Here is a 16,818-nt window from a genome sequence, read left to right as displayed (position 1 = left end):
GTGAAGATGGAGGCAGAGATTGAAGTGATGCTGCCACAAGCCAGGAATACCAAGGTTTGCTGAAAGCCACCAGAAGCTAAAAGAAGGAAAGAGTCTTTCCTACAGCCTGCGGAAGGAGCATAGCACTGCTGACACCTTGATTATGGACTTCTGGCCTCCAGAACTGTGAGAGAATAAACTTCTGTGATTTGAAGCCACTGGTTTGTGGTAATCAGCTCTCCCTGGGCAACTAATACACTAACCAACCTATTTAATGCTGCAACATTACCACATTCCCTTGACTCTGCTTTTCCCATACTGCTTTCTTTTCCTATTACTTATGACCTACTGATTTTTTTCATTGAAGTGTAGTTGATTTACAATCTTGTATTAATTTCTGCTGTACAGCAAAGTGATTCAGTTATATATATTTTTTCATATTCTTTTCCATTATGGTTTATCACAGGATATTGAATATAGTTCCCTGTGCTCTACAGTAGGACCTTGTTGTTTATCCATTCTATACATAATAGTTTGCATCTGCTAACCCCAAACTCCCAATCCATACCTCCCCCAACCCCCGGGAACCAAAAGACTATTCTCTATGTCTGTGAGTCTGTTTCGTAGTTTCATTTGTGTTATATTTTAGATTCCACATATAAGTGATATCATAGGGTATTTGTCTTTCTCTTTCTGACTTACTTCACTTAGTATGATCATCTCTAAGTCCATCCATGTTACTGCAAATGATATTATTTCATTCTTTTTTATGGCTGAGTAGTACTCCATGGTATATATGAACCACATCTTCTTTATCCATTCATCCATCGATAGGCATTAGATTGTTTCCATGTCTTGGCTACTGTGAATAGTGCTGCTATGAACATAGGGGTGCATGCATCTTTTTGAATTGTAGTTTTGTCTGGATATATGCCCAGGAGTGGGATTGCTGGATCATATGGCAACTCAATTTTTAGTTTTTTGAGGAACCTCCATACTGTTTTCCATAGTGGCTGCACCAACTTACATTCACACCAGCAGTGTAGGACTCCACACCCTCTCCAGCATTTGTTATTTGTAGACTTTTCAATGATGGCCATTCTGACCGGTGTGAGGTGATGCCTCATTGTAGTTTCGATTTGCATTTCTCTAATAATTAGTGATGTGGAGCATCTTTTCATGTGCCTACCAACCATCTGTATGTCTTCTTTGGAGTGATATCTATTTAGGTCTTTTGCCCATTTTTCGATTGGGTTGTTTGTTTTTTTGTTGTTGAACTGTATGAGCTGTTTGTATATTTTGGAAATTAAGCCCTTGTCAGTTGCATCATTTGCAAATATTTTCTCCCAGTCTGTAGGCTGTCTTTCATTTTGTTTATGCTTTCCTTTGCTGTACAAAAGCTTGTAAGTTCAATTAGGTCCCATTTTTTTACTTTTGCTTTTATTTCTATTGCCTTGGGAGAATGACCTAAGAAAACATTGGTGCAATTTATATGACCTACTGATTTTTTACTATAGGTCATCGATTCCAAGATGCAATGCTTTTTTCACATTTTACCATCTCTGAAACTGTAATGCATTGTGCAAACAATGGCCTTTCATATTTACTTACCAGTGATTTTTTATTTCTTTTTTAGTGGTATATAAAAGACTGGTATGCCTTACAACCAATGGCATCTTAGATGCAATGAAATATGGTTAATTTTATCCATTATTTATGTTGTTTATTGTCTGTTTCCCTCAACCCCACCCAACCTACCCAGGTACTACATGAGAGCAAGGATCTTTGATTTGTTCACTACTCTATCCTCAGCACCTAGACCAATGTCTGGACTAGAATAGGTACTGAATGCATGAATTGATACTATATTCTCAGCAAATATTTGGTGAACTGAAGTATATTCCTAGGCATTGAGAAACAGCCACTTGACCATCTCTTACTTTTGAAAGAACCCCTGGAAAAAGGTTGAACTCTTTTCTTTCTAATTATTCTGAACTTGCTCTTATTTTTTATATTGATAATATAATGTTAATAATGATAACTTGCAATTATTTAGCACTTTGAAAGTTTAAACCTTCCTCATCATTGTCACCTTTGATAAAATCTGCCTGATTTGCAGGACTGTGAAGTTAATTATTTTCATTTTAAAGATGAGTAAACTGAGGTTCAGAGGGCCAAAGCATTTGTCTAAAGTCAACTGAATAGTAATCCATGGGCCACCAGGAATTTCCTCATGCTCTTCTTCCTAGTCCAGAGCTCTGTTTGGGGTCCTCCTCTCTGTAAATGCTATCTATAATTTATCACATATAGGACTTCAGGAACCCATGCAGATTTTCCTGATTTGCTGGGAATTTTTAGAATATAAAAGAGAAATCAGAGGAACAGATGGCAGTGAGTTATATATAGCAACACATTCTAAAATGCCATAAGTAATCTACACTTCAAATATATATTAGTGGAGACAGATATGTTAATGAGATGTGGATATAGTTATGTACATATGTAGTGTGTATAATAGTATTATAAATATATCAGCAAGATAGACACCTTGGTAAGGGTATTTCTGTATCCTTCCTGGGGGTTCATTCATTCACAAAAATTGAGATATATATTGGGTTTTAGATCTTTACCCTTGCTATGAAAAAAACATACTACAGTTGACAGCAGTTCTCATTATTTTCAAATGTAGTATACAATGTATACTAAAATATGTCAGGAATTCTTACAATGTATTTTTTTTTTTTTTTTTTTTTTTTTTTTTTGCGGTATGCGGGCCTCTCACTGCTGTGGCCTCTCCCGTTGCGGAGCACAGGCTCCGGACGCGCAGGCTCCGGATGCGCAGGCTCAGCGGCCATGGCTCACGGGCCCAGCCGCCCCACGGCATATGGGATCCTCCCAGACCGGGGCACGAACCCGTATCCCCTGCATCGGCAGGCGGACTCTCAACCACTGCGCCACCAGGGAGGCCCCTTACAATGTATTTTAATCAAAAATTGAGTGGATGTGAAGAAAGCTGGCATGTAAAACCATAACACACAGTGATTATCATGCAAATCAAAATTGCTTTTGATTTTGGAGCGTAAATTTGAGTTATGTTGTATTCTGGGAGTCTACTTGGAAAGACATAGTGAGAGAGCCGGGAAACTACTTTGGGCTCACTCCTTGCCTGGGCACAGATTTTTAACTCTGCTGGATTCTTCAGTTGCGTGCCTTTTCTAGGCACAATATCTAAGACGGTTGAGTATGCAGAGTTGCACTGGGCCAGGGTTTGGTTGATATGATATTTTATCCTGTGTCAAAAGCAATGGGGTTTTTATTAATGCTTCACTAAGAAATGGCGAAGTAAGAGAGGCAAAAACAAAGTTGATTAATACTATCCATAAGATCACTGTTAAGAAGTCCTCAGTCTCACACTGAGGATTTCCGCAATACAGGCCCCGCCTACCCTCCCATTTCCATCACGTATTACCCCTCCTCCTATCATAGGTCAAACTACACTAAGTGTATTTTTCTTCAAATTTTTCTCATGGACAAGACTTTAATTACATCCTCTAGCTGCATTGCTTATTGAGAAACTTACATGGCTTTCTTCTTCCTCTTCAACTTAAAGTAACCTGGTTATTAGGGGCCCAGACAATGGAGTCAGACTAAACAGAGTTTAAATCATAGCTCTCTCACCTGTTTTCTGTGTAGACACATTACTAAATTTTTCTGACCATCGGTTCCTTCATCTGTAAAATACAATAATGTAATATGTGTCTTATATAGTCAGAAGTACAGGAAATAATGCACATGTAGCATATGGCACTAGGTTCTAAGAAGTAACTATACATATATACATTTATGAATGTATGCATGTGTCTGTATATGTATGAGTATATATATTTAGATATATGTATATATTCCAAAGGAATCAAGTGGAGTGAAGGCTTATCCAAGCTAGTTCAGGGTTCATGTAAAAGCACTTTTGGTCTGCCTATGACCTCACTCTTTTTCATGTTTTTTATTTTTATTTTTTCTGTAAGTAAATGATCAGAATTGTAGCTTCCTGGGGCTGCTGTAACAAAGTTCACCCCTATGAACTGGGTGGCTTAAACAAACAAAAATTTATCATTTCATGGTTCTGGAGTCTAGAAGTCTAAAATTGAGGTGTGAGCAGGGTTGTTTCCATCCAAGGGGGGTGTAGGGAAGGATCTGGTTCAGGTCCCCCTCCTTGTCTTGTAGGTGGCTGTCTTCTCCCTGTATCTTCACATCATCTTCCCTCTGTACATGTCTGTCTCTGTCCACAAATTTCCCTTTTTTTAAGGACACAGTCGTATTGGATTAACTTGATTACAATCTGCAAAGACCCTATTTTCTTTCCTAACAAGGCCACATTCAGAGGTACTGGGGATTAGGACTTGATCACCTTTTGGGAGGGACAAAATCCAACCCATTGCAAGAATTAAGACAGTGAAAATGGGGCTGGGGGCAAAAAAGGACAGTGGGGTCCAGCACAACAGCTCTGAAGCCTAAACTCAGAAAGTAGTGGGGCCAGCCTGCCAGAGTTCTCTGCTCACACGTTGAATAGAGAGGACTGGCTGACCGTAATTTGTGAAACACTCAAATATCCCAGGTCATTTCTAACGTTTGAAGGAGTCTCATTGTTTCTGTAAGTGTGTCTGTGTTAAATGAAAATCATTTCCATGCAATTATATAACATTAGCCTTAATATGTAAACTTTGAATGAGAAATTTCTCTAGGAAGTACAAGGCCCTGCTTTGGGGGTTAAATTATGATTCAATACGATTCAAATGAAGTATTCTTACTTTCATAGAAATAATGATGCACATAAAGAAATCACTTTGAATTGATTGTCCATTTCTCCTACCTAAAAAAGATAGAAGATATGCATTTGCTCCAGAAACGGGGCTCATTGGGAAGCTACTTGAAAGGCTTCCATACCAGTGTATTTGGTGAGAAACTCAGAAAGATATTTTATTTTAATTAAATCGCAGCGTTAATATTTCTTCCTATTACTAGATCTGCTAGATCTGGTCTACTAGTCTGGAATGCTAAATAAGCCTTTAGGAAAGGTGCCTACTGTACACAGAATGCGTCTAAGAAGATATGATCTTACAGCCCTGGATGTCCTTACATGTAGACACACTTCAACAGGGTTAATATTAATTACTATTCATTTAAGCTTGGTTGCTGACCCAACTTATATCCCAGGAGATGTTTCCCTCCAGTTAGGTAAGAGTGGTCAGATTTCTGGCTCTGAAATCCAGTATATTTAGCTTGTCATCTTCTTTCTTTCTTTGCCATATTGCTCTGCTCCACCCTACCATCTGCCACCCCACACCCCACCCCCCACCTTCAAAAAGTATGTCTCCATAAGTTCAGAAAAAAGAGAAAAGAATTAAGGAAAATGTGACCTGTTTTTTCCTTGCAAGGTCACATGTTTAAATGTAATATCCTGTTAAAAAGAAAAATGATACCTCTTATGTGATTAAAGCAAGCACAGTCCTCTGCTCTGGTTCCATCTATTTCCTCTTTAACAAATGTCAGCGTCTTGGCTGAGTGTCTAAGTACCTGAGTCATAATTCCCAATGTTTTATTGGCTACGTTATCTACAATCTCTCTCATCTCCAGATCAGATTATACATGATAAATAAGTTTCATGTTATTTTCCTCTTGTAGGAGGGCTCCAGAATCTCTAGGACCCAGACTTTGCTTTCTGAATGACAGCGTATATGGGCAGATACCTTTCGCATGTCAGTTTCACCTGTTCCCTGACCTAGGTCCTTTTCTGTGTATTCAAACCACAAAATAATGTTACCTAATTTCTCAGCTAAACATTGTCCTGATCAATTTTTTTTCTTTCATTCAGGACCAGGAGCTAACAGTAGCTATGGGTGAGAATGAAAAGCGGTGTTCCACACAATATGAAAATGCCCGAGAGTATCTGGAGCATATTGGAGCAATTCTTCACTCTTACATCAGCGTATATTTTACTAAACATTTACTATTTACAAAACACTCTGTGGGATACAGGCAGGCATAAAGCATAGTCCTTTCCTTCAAGGAACTGCAGGTCAATAATGGAGTCCATGGGATATAAACAAATATAAGGCAGAATGCAGTAAATGCTATAATTTACATCCAAACAATGTCCTGTAGGAATAATAATGCATTCTGATTATAGGGATAGCTTCTAAGGTGTATGATATTTGACTTGATTTCAGAAAGCTGAGTAGGATTTTGACAAATCTTTCTTTGATAAAGAACCCACCAGGCTGAAGGCTGTCATTCCTAGGAATGTAGAAGTGTTGAAAACGTGAGAAAAGGCAAGTGACTGATGAGGAACTGGGCATCTAAATATGCTTTTCAATATTTTCAAAATATTTTCTTTCTTTCTGGGAGCTTCTTTATTGTCTAGGTTAATTAAAAGCCATTCATAGTACTGCTTCTGGATTCTCATACTGACCTGAGCTACAGAGAGAGCACATTTCTTCATTGGTAAACACGAATGATAATTCACAGCAAGGGTTTAAGCAAGATCAAATGAGAGAGTATAGGTGGAAGGGTTTGCCTTCACTGATTCTGCTTTTTTCACTTATTGAGTTTGTAATTATATCTTTGTTTTATTTTTGTCTCTCCCAGTGGATTGTAAATTCAGTGAGAATCTGTCTTGTTTATCATTTTATCCCAGTATGCAGCACAATATCTAATGGGATGTGTGTGCTTAATAAGTATTTTTGAATGGATAACAAATAAAAGGAGGAGGTAAGGACTTTAAATTCCCCTACAGACATGTCATATGGCTGGTATTAATGTGTTAGATCCTTGACCTTTACCTATTTGTGACCATAAAAGCAATTATAAAGGCCTAAGCCTATTTGTGAATCAATCCCATGGTCTTGACCTCAATTAGTACTACTTCCTCCATATAGTAAACATTCCTTATTAAAAGTGAAATATGCACCCAAAACTTGGTGTTGCCCAGAATTTGGAGAAATAAATATCAGGGCTAGCAAAAGCCTTCGGTTTCTTCTACTGCAATCTCAACTTTTTACAACTGAGAAAAATGAAGATCAGAGAGGGAAGGGACTTGACCAATTCTGACAATATAATAGCAAAGCCAGGGCTAAAACCCTGGCCCCCTGATTCAAGTCCAGTCCTCATTCCAGACAAGATGTTGATTTTCCCACTTTTACCAAACTAGGCCAGAATATTTAATGTGCTATGACTGGTTTTCCTCACAGGCTATAGTTTAAAGGATAAAGTTTAGCAAATCATGTTCAGTGAGTATCCAAACCATGATCTTCAGGGACATTTCTTTGTTTCAATGCTGTTTCACCATTTCGTTGGGAAATTGATTAGATGAATTAATCAGTGTCGTTATTATTCGGGATATTCCACAGGCAGGAAATAGCTTTCTTTGTGAACTGGCATGTTAGGGAATGCCGTCAAAAATGGTCTAATATAACAATTTCATTAACCAGAAATGCTAGAGTGACAAACTCTATAGAGTGGCAGACAGCTATTCATTGCCTGTAACTACCTTCCAGGAGTGCCAAAGGCATCTGAGTCTGCTATGGCAGCCATCCCCAATCTTTCTGGCTCCAGGGACCAGTTTCATGGAAGACAGTTTTTCCACAGACCAGGAGTTGGGGTGTGTGTGTGGTGGTTCAGGTGGTAATGCAAGCGATGGGGAGCAGCAGATGAAGCTTCGCTTGCTCACCCGCTGCTCACTTCCTGCTGTGCGGCCTGGTTCCTAACAGGCCGAGGACTGGTACTGGTCCGTGGCCCGGACATTGGGGATCCCTGTGCTATGGGACATAGCTTAAATTAGAAAATTTTCTTTTCCTTGAAAACTAATATCAAGGGAGTAGCCAATTTGAAAAGCAAAATCAAACCAGACAACAACAAATAAATAATGAATATAAACGCATAGCTTATTTGAGGAAGATTGTAGTATCATCATCTATTGAGAATTTATCATACACTATGAACTGTTCTGATTCCTTTTTTGTATCTTCTATTTTAATCCTCACAGTAGTCCTATAATTATTATTTTTTTTATAAATTTATTTTTGGCTGCATTGGGTTTTGTTGTGGCATGCGGCCTTTCTCTTATTGCGGTGAATGGGGGCTACCCTTTCGTTGTGGTGTGCGGGCTTCTCATTATGGTGGCTTCTCTTGTTGTGGAGCACAGGCTGTAGGTGCACAGGCTTCAGTAGTTGCAGCATGCGGGATCTTCCCAGACCAGGGATCAAACCTCTGTCCCCTGCATTGGCAGGCAGATTCTCAACCACTGTGCCACCAGGGAAGTCCCTATAATTATTTTTATCCTAATTTTTCAAATGAGGAAAACAAGGCATTCACAGGTTCAGCAAATTTCCCAAGTTCATACATCTAATAAATGGTGGAAGTTATTTGGACCAAGTCCTTTTGATTCTTAGACTCTATAATATTTTGTTATATTGGGTTAAAATACAGGTAAGATGGAGCCAGTTTTGAGAAATCCTTGAAGGCCTGGCTGCATGAATATTTGGAATAATAAATAAAGAAGGCTTTGTAGGGGACTTCCTTGGTGGCCCAGTGGTTAAGAATCCGCCTGCCAATGCAGGGGACACAGGTTCGAGCCCTGGTCTGGGAAGATCCCACATGCCGCGAAGCAACTAAGCCTGTGCACCACAACTACTGAGCCTGCGCTCTAGAGCCCAAGAGCCACAACTACTGAGCCCGTGTGCTGCAACTACTGAAGCCCACGCACCTGGAGCCCGTGCTCCGCAACAAGAGAAGCCATCACAATGAGAAGCCCGCGCACCACAACGAAGAGTAGCCCCCACTCACTGCAACTAGAGAAAGCCTGCACGCAGCAGCGAAGACCCAATGCAGTCAAAAATAAATAAAATTAATTAATTTAAAAAAAGCCGGCTTTGTAGATTCTTGAGCAGAGTAGTGGATGCTTAAATGGACAGGTTATAATTAATTTGACAAGCAAATGCAAGGTAGAATAAGCAGAGCCATGAAGCAGGGAGAACCAGTGTGAAGAGGGCTGAGGCTGGAGAGGTGGTAACAGTATCAGACATGTTCTAAGACAGAGACTAGAAAGAACTAACAGGACTGGGTGATTAATGGAGTGTGGGAAGGGAAAATTGAGAAAAAAGCCAAAGATGAATCACAAGTTTCAATCCTCAGAAGCAAGAATGGCAAGCTGGAGAAGGGAGCATCTTGGATGGAGAGTGAGAATTGGGGGCTGAGTATTTTTTGGAATTGTTCAGTTGAGTGAAAACCAGGATTCATGTAATAGAAAACAAGGATTCATCCAAAGAAGACATACAGAAATATGATGGGGTCCTGACTGCACAGAACAGATGACATCACTGTTTTCTTCTATCCATTTTAACTACTCGCCTGTAATAACTGGATTCAACACAAGGTTTTGAGCTTCCTTTGAAAGACCTGCATTTCTATCAACAGACAAATGGATAAAGAAGATGTGGTATATATATACAATGGAATATTAGCCATAAAAAGGAATGAAACTGGGTCATTTGTAGAGATGTGGATGGATCTAGAGACTGTCATACAGACTGAAGTAAGTCAGAAAGAGAGAAACAAATATCGTATATTAACACGTGTATGTGGGATGTAGAAAAATGGTACAGATGAACTGGTTTGCAAGGCAGAAATAGAGACACAGATGTAGAGAACAAACGTATGGACACCAAGGGGAGAAAGCATGGGGGGGCATGGGGGATGAACTGGGAGATTGGGATTGACATATATACACTAATATGTATAAAATAGATAACTAATAAGAACCTGCTGTGTAAAAAATAATTAAATTAAGAAAATTTAAAAAAACAGGATTCATGTAATAGCCATTTGTCTGGCCAACATTTTGACCTGTCAAGGCCTGCTGCCACGTTTTGAAGCCTATTTTGAAGTGACAGTAAAAATCAAGGTCCTTTATTTAGGCAGTGAAAGATGCCTCTACCTCATATTATTTCCTCTTGGCCAGCTGGCCAGGCTAGGTGTTACACACAAGTGAATGCCACCCACAGAGTGGGTCAAGAAGGGTGGTGCCAAATTGCCCTTCACCCCCCAACTCTCCCCTCACCAGTGTGCTAGGCTTTTTAATATTTAAGTGCCTTCCAGTATTCAGTAAACTTTTGACTGTGGTTTATATTCATATGGCTGGGGCAAACCCAAACATACAAAGATCAAACACACACAGAGGCCTGTAGACAAGGCCTGCTGCCACGTTTTGAAGCCTATTTTGAAGTGACAGTAAAAATCAAGGTCCTTTATTTAGGCAGTGAAAGATGCCTCTACCTCATATTATTTCCTCTTGGCCAGCTGGCCAGGCTAGGTGTTACACACAAGTGAATGTATAGCACAGGGAACAGAAGACATCAAACAAAGGTTATGGTCAGAGAAATAGTGATGAATATCCCTAACAGAAGGTCACAGAAGGATTGCCAAATGAGTATGTACATAGGAAAAATATCAGGTCAAAAGAAAGTAGGATCAAGAGTAAACCACAAGCATGGGAGAAAATATTTCCAAACGATGTGACTGACAAGGGATTAATCTCCAAAATTTACAAACAGCTCATACAGCTCAATATCAAAACAACAAACAACCCAATCAAAAAATGGGCAGAAGACCTAAATAGACATTTCTCCAAAGAAGATATACAGATTGCCAACAAACATATGAAAGGATGCTCAATATCACTAATCATTAGAGAAATGCAAATCAAAACTACAATGAGATATCATCTCACAGCAGTCAGAATGACCATCATCAAAAAATCTAGAAACAATAAATGCTGGAGAGGGTGTGGAGAAAGGGGAACCCTCTTGCACTGTTGGTGGGAATGTAAATTGATACAGCCACTATGGAGAACAGTATGGAGATTCCTTAAAAAACTAAAAATAGAGCTACTATATGATCCAGCAATCCCACTACTGGGCATATATCTGGAGAAAACCACAATTTGAAAAGATACACGCACCCCAGTGTTCACTGCAGCACTATTTACAATAGCCAGGACATGGAAGCAACCTAAATGTCCAAAAACAGATGAGTGGATAAAGAATATGTGGTACAAATATACAATGGAATATTACTCAGCCATTGAAAAGGATGAAATAATGCCATTTGCAGCAACATGGATGGACCTGGAGATTATCATACTAAGTGAAGTAAGTCAGAGAAAGACAAATATCATGATATCACTTATATGTGTAATCTTAAAAAAATTGATACAAATGAACTTATTTACAAAACAGAAACAGACTCACAGACATAGAAAACAAACTTATGGTTACCAAACGGGAAAGGTGGGAGGGATAAATTGGGAGTTTGAGATTGGCCTAAACGCAATGCTATATTTAAAATAGATAGCCAACAAGGACCTACTGTATAGCACAGGGAACTCTGCTCAATATTCTGTAACAACATAAATGGGAAAAAAATTTGTAAAAGGATACATGTATATGCAAAACTGCATCACTTTGCTATACACCTGAAACTTACACAACATTTCAATCAACTATACTCTAATATAAAACAAAAATTTAAAAAAAAGTAAGTCACAAGCAGTCCAGGGCCAAAGCTGCATCCAAAATGCAAAACTTGGGCATTCACTTTTATATTATGATGGCTGCAGGGTGAAATGACTTGGATTTAATGACCTAGGAATCATGCAGCACTACACAGAATGAGACATTTTCTCCTGTAAGAATACTCACGAAGCAGGTTCAGACCCCTTAGCTTATATGTAGTAATAATATTCTTCCAGGTGGGATGGATTCAAATTTCTTTCACATCTCATGTTTCTTTTTTTTTATTTAATTTATTTATTTTTATACAGCAGGTTCTTATTAGTTATCTATTTTATACATATTAAGTGTGTATATGTCAATCCCATCTCATGTTTCTTTTAAACACTTTCATCTAAGCAATTTTAAAGTAATTTGGAAAGAAAATTAAACAAATGGTATATATTCACTTGTAACTATACAAAGTTAAAGCTCGGGCTTCCCTGGTGGCACAGTGGTTGAGAGTCTGCCTGCTATTGCAGGGGACACGGGTTTGAGCCCTGGTCTGGGAGGATCCCACATGCTGCGGAGCAACTGGGCCCTTGAGCCACAACTGCTGAGCCTGCGCGTCTGGAGCCTGTGCTCCGCAACAAGAGAGGCCACGATAGTGAGAGGCCCACGCACTGTGATGAAGAGTGGCCCCTACTTGCCACAGCTGGAGAAAGCCCTCGCACAGAAACGAAGACCCAACACAGCCAAAAATTTTTTAAAAATAAAAATAAAAAAAAGTTAAAGCTCCCACAAAAGCAAACACTAACCAAAATGTTCAGAGTAGATGTCACATAGGCTCAAGGATCGCTTACAGTAACGTGACATCCCATTGAGTTGCAAGGCGGAAGACAGCATATGCTGGTGTTACCAGCATCAAGCACAGTACCTGGTCTATAGTAGGACCTCATTAAATATTTGTTGAATGAAGGGGAGAAAGATATTGCTCCGGTGAAATAGCCAAAGAAGTCTGAGATCCATCTGATTCTTCTTTTCTCATCTAGTCTACAAATACAGAAAAACACCTGCTCTGTGCCAGAAACCACACTATGAACAACATCATTATACCCTGTCTTCATGGAGTTTATATTCTAATACAACAGACATGAAAATCAATAAGCAAAATGAAATAATTACAATTTTTAGAAGTATTAGAAGAAAATCAGTAGGGTGCTAATAACAAAGAAAAGCAGGCAGCCTGTTTAAATAGCAGGGTCAGAAGAGGGCCACTCTGAAAAAGTAGCATTTACTCTTGAAACCTAAAATATGAGAGTGAATCAGTCATGTGAGGAGATACAGTTAGATAATTCCAAACAGAGGAAGCAGTGAGCACAAAAACCCGGAGCAGCTGGAAAGAGTTCAATATGAGAAAAGAACTGACAAAAAGCCTTTGTAGGTAACTTTTTTCCTATCTCCTCAACCCTTTTTCTTAGGGTCCTAAAATTTTACTTAAATAGGCCTAGGTATTCTTTTTAAATGTTTGTTCACTGTTGTGAATTTTAAGACACTTAGTCTTTTCAATCCAATTATTTACAAAATATTTTTCATCATTCCCTGCCTTCCATAATCTCAATTTTCTATTTTGTGTATTTTAATTTTTTTATAAAAAGGGAAAATCACTTTTATTTTTACTCTTCAGGGATGACCATTGTTAACATGTTGATATTTAATCTTCTAGTTGCATAGAAATATATTATGAAAATTTTGAGTATTCTCCTTTCAAGTATTTTGGAACTTCTGCATCTGTTTTCTGTGTCCGTTAGTTATTCTCCCATATTTTTCATCACTTGTCTTATGCAGTGGGTTCAGAAATGACATTAAACTTGATAGTTTATCATCAATTATATCTTCAGTAGTGATCACTCATGATTTATTTCATCTACAGACTTATTTTTAATGATTTATTACTTTTTACTGTAGTAAGAATATTTAACATGAGATCTACCACCTTAAATTGTAAGCATACAATACAGCACTGTTATCTATAGGCGCGATTTTGTACAGCAGAACTCAAAAATTTATTCATCTCATATAACTGAATTTTATACCCTTTGAAGAGCAACTCCTCTTTCCCCCACCTCCTGGCCCCTGGAATCACGGTTCTATTATTTGCTTCAATAGTTTCACTATTTTAGGTAATTCATGTAAGTAGAATCATACAATATTTGTCCTGTGACTGGGTTATTTCATTTAGCACAGTGTCCTCCAGGTTCATTCATGTTGTCCCATATGGTAGGATTTCCTTCTTTTTAAAGGCTGGATAATATTACATTGTATGTATATGCCACATTTTTCTTTAATCCGTTCATCCGCTGATGGAAATTTAGGTTTCCATGTCTTGGCTATTGTAAGTAATGCTGCAGTGAATATGGGAGTGCAGATATCTCTTCAATATACTGATTTCAGTTCTTTTAAGATAAAAACCTAGAAGTGGGATTACTGGATCATATGATAGACCTATTTTTAATTATTGTTGAGGAACCTCCATACCGTTTTTCATAGCAGCCACACCATTTTGCATTCCCACCAACAATGTGCAAGGGTTCCAGTTGCTTCACATTTTCACCAGTTTGTTGTTGTTGTTTTGAAAATAGCCATCTTGACAGGTGTGGGGATATCTCATGGTGGTTTTGATTTGCATTTCCCTGATGTTCGGTGACGTTGAGCACGTTTTCATATACCTGATGGCCATATGTATGATGGCCATATTCTTTGAAGAAATATCTATTTAAGTCCTTTGCCCATTTCGAAATTCAGATATGTGCTTTTTTGCTACTGAGTTGTAGGAATTCCTTATATATTTTGGATATTAGCCCTTAACAGATATGATTCACAAATATTTTCTCCCATTCTATAGGTTGCCTTTTTTCTCTATTTTCTTTGCTGTTTAGAAGAACCATTTTAGTTTGATGTAGTCCCACTTGTCTATTATGCTTTTGTTGCCTGTGCTTTTGGTGTCACATGGTCAGACTCCTTCCCTTCCCAGTGAGAAGGTGGGATCTGAGTTTTTCTCCTGCTTGCTTTGTACTGAACCAGGGAGGGGCTCTGGTGACTGCTTCTGTGTTAGTTCAAACGTTCATCTTTATTTTTATAGGCCCCCAGGGGTTTGGAGCATGACAGGTCCTGTCAGTGCTCTGAGACAAGTAAGACAGAAGCCAGTCTCTTGGACATCCCCTGGAAAAGGTGAAATGTTTGCTGTGTAGTCCAACCTTTCCTTCCCCCAGGAGAAGCTGGGAGTTGGGGCTTTCCTTATGATCACAGGCCTCTGTGCTGGTCGTGGGGATTATGGTGAGGGGATGTCCCTAATGTTCCTTCTGGCTTCCTTATGGCTAGTTTTGCAGTCACTGTGGGTGCAGGGGCCTCTCAATTCTTTCCTCAATTTCTCAGTAAATGACTTTGTCCATGTTTTGTTGTTGAACTGCTGTGTTTGTGGGAGAAAAGAGCATCCAAGTCTTCTAATTCTGCCATCTTGCTGACATCACATTCTAAATTTTTTTTTCTTTTTTTTAACATCTTTATTGGAGTATAGTTGCTTTACAATGTTGTGTTAGTTTCTGCTGTATAACAAAGTGAATCAGCTAGACATATACATATATCCCCATATCCCCTCCCTTTGGCATCTCCCTCCCGCCCTCCTTACCCCACCCCTCTAGGTGGTCACAAAGCACCAAGCTGATCTCCCTGTGCTATGTGGCTGCTTCCCACTAGCTATCTATTTTACATTTGGTTGTGTATATATGTCAATACTACTCTCTCACTTCATCCCAGCTTACCCTTCCCCCTCCCTGTGTCCTCAAGTCCATTCTTTATGTCTGCATCTTTATTCCTGTCCTACCCCTAGGTTCCTGAAAACCATTTTTTTTTAGATTCCATATATATGTGTTAGCATATGGTATTTGATTTTCTCTTTCTGACTTACTTCACTCTGTAAAGAGTCTGTAGGTCCATCCATGTCTCTACAAATGACCCAGTTTTGTTCCTTTTTATAGCTGAGTAATATTCCATTGTATATATGTACCACATCTTTTTTATCCATTTGTCTGTCAGTGGACATTTAGGTTGCTTCCATGACCTGGCTATTGTAAATAGAGCTGCAATGAACATTGGGGTGCATGTGTCTTTTTAAATTATGGTTTTCTCAGGGTATATGCACAGTAGTGGTATTGCTGGGTCATATGGTAGTTCTATTTGTAGTTTTTTAAAGGAACCTCCATACTGTTCTCCATAGTGGCTGTATCAATTTACATTCCCACCAACAGTGTAGGAGGGTTTCCTTTTCTCCACACCCTCTCCAGCATTTACTCTTTGTAGATTTTTTGGTGATGGCCATTCTGACTGGTGTGAGGTGATACCTCATTGTAGTTTTGATTTACATTTCTCTAATGATTAGTGGTGTTGAGCATCCTTTCATGTGTTTGTTGGCAATCTGTATATCTTCTTTGGAGAAATGTCTATTTAGGCCTTCTGCCCATTTTTGGATAATTTCTTTTTTTTATAGCAATTTGTTATTTTTTTTGCATGTAATAGTCCTTGAATCTCCCAAGGATGTTAATTTCACATACTTCACAGATTGTCTGATATTTCTTTTCAAAATGGTAATAATTACAAACATTTTTAAAAAATAATTCCATGCCACGCTCTATTCTGAGCAGTTAATACGTTTTAACTGCTTTAACCTCCTCACAATGATTTCTTCATGGGTTAGTAGTTTTTGTTGAGATTGCTTCCTCTGTTGGCAATGATTTTAATCAAATATTTGGTGATTCATTGTTGCATCCATATTTATACTTAGGGACTAAACTGAATATCATTCAAAAAACCAAACCCTAGTTAAATCCACATTTCACTATAACTTAGGGGCTTAGTGTGCTTGGAACACTACAACATACCATACCATTGGTTCTCACCTTACATGTATGGTGCTGAGCTCAGGTGGACCCTCAGCAGGGTCTGACTACATTAATTTCTTCTGACCTAGTTAATTTATTCTCCCACTCTCTGAGGCAACTGTTATACCCATTCTCTACTTTCTTCAAACTTCTTTCACACTCTTTCCCATTACCACTCTTTGTTGATGGCCATGGTTTCTATTTCACTGAGCCAATAGAAACAGTCAGAATGAGGGTGTGCATGTTCCTTAGATATCAGCATCTGTACCTACATCCTCACTAGTCTCCATGGATGAACTCTCTCCTTTCTAAGGCTAACTTAGATGCTGAATATCAACCCTCTTGCCCATGTAAGGGCT

Source organism: Mesoplodon mirus (genome assembly GCF_964341445.2).
Source record: "Mesoplodon mirus genome assembly, chromosome: X".
NCBI classification, from domain to species: domain Eukaryota; kingdom Metazoa; phylum Chordata; class Mammalia; order Artiodactyla; family Ziphiidae; genus Mesoplodon; species Mesoplodon mirus.
This window is presented reverse-complemented; position numbering follows the sequence as displayed.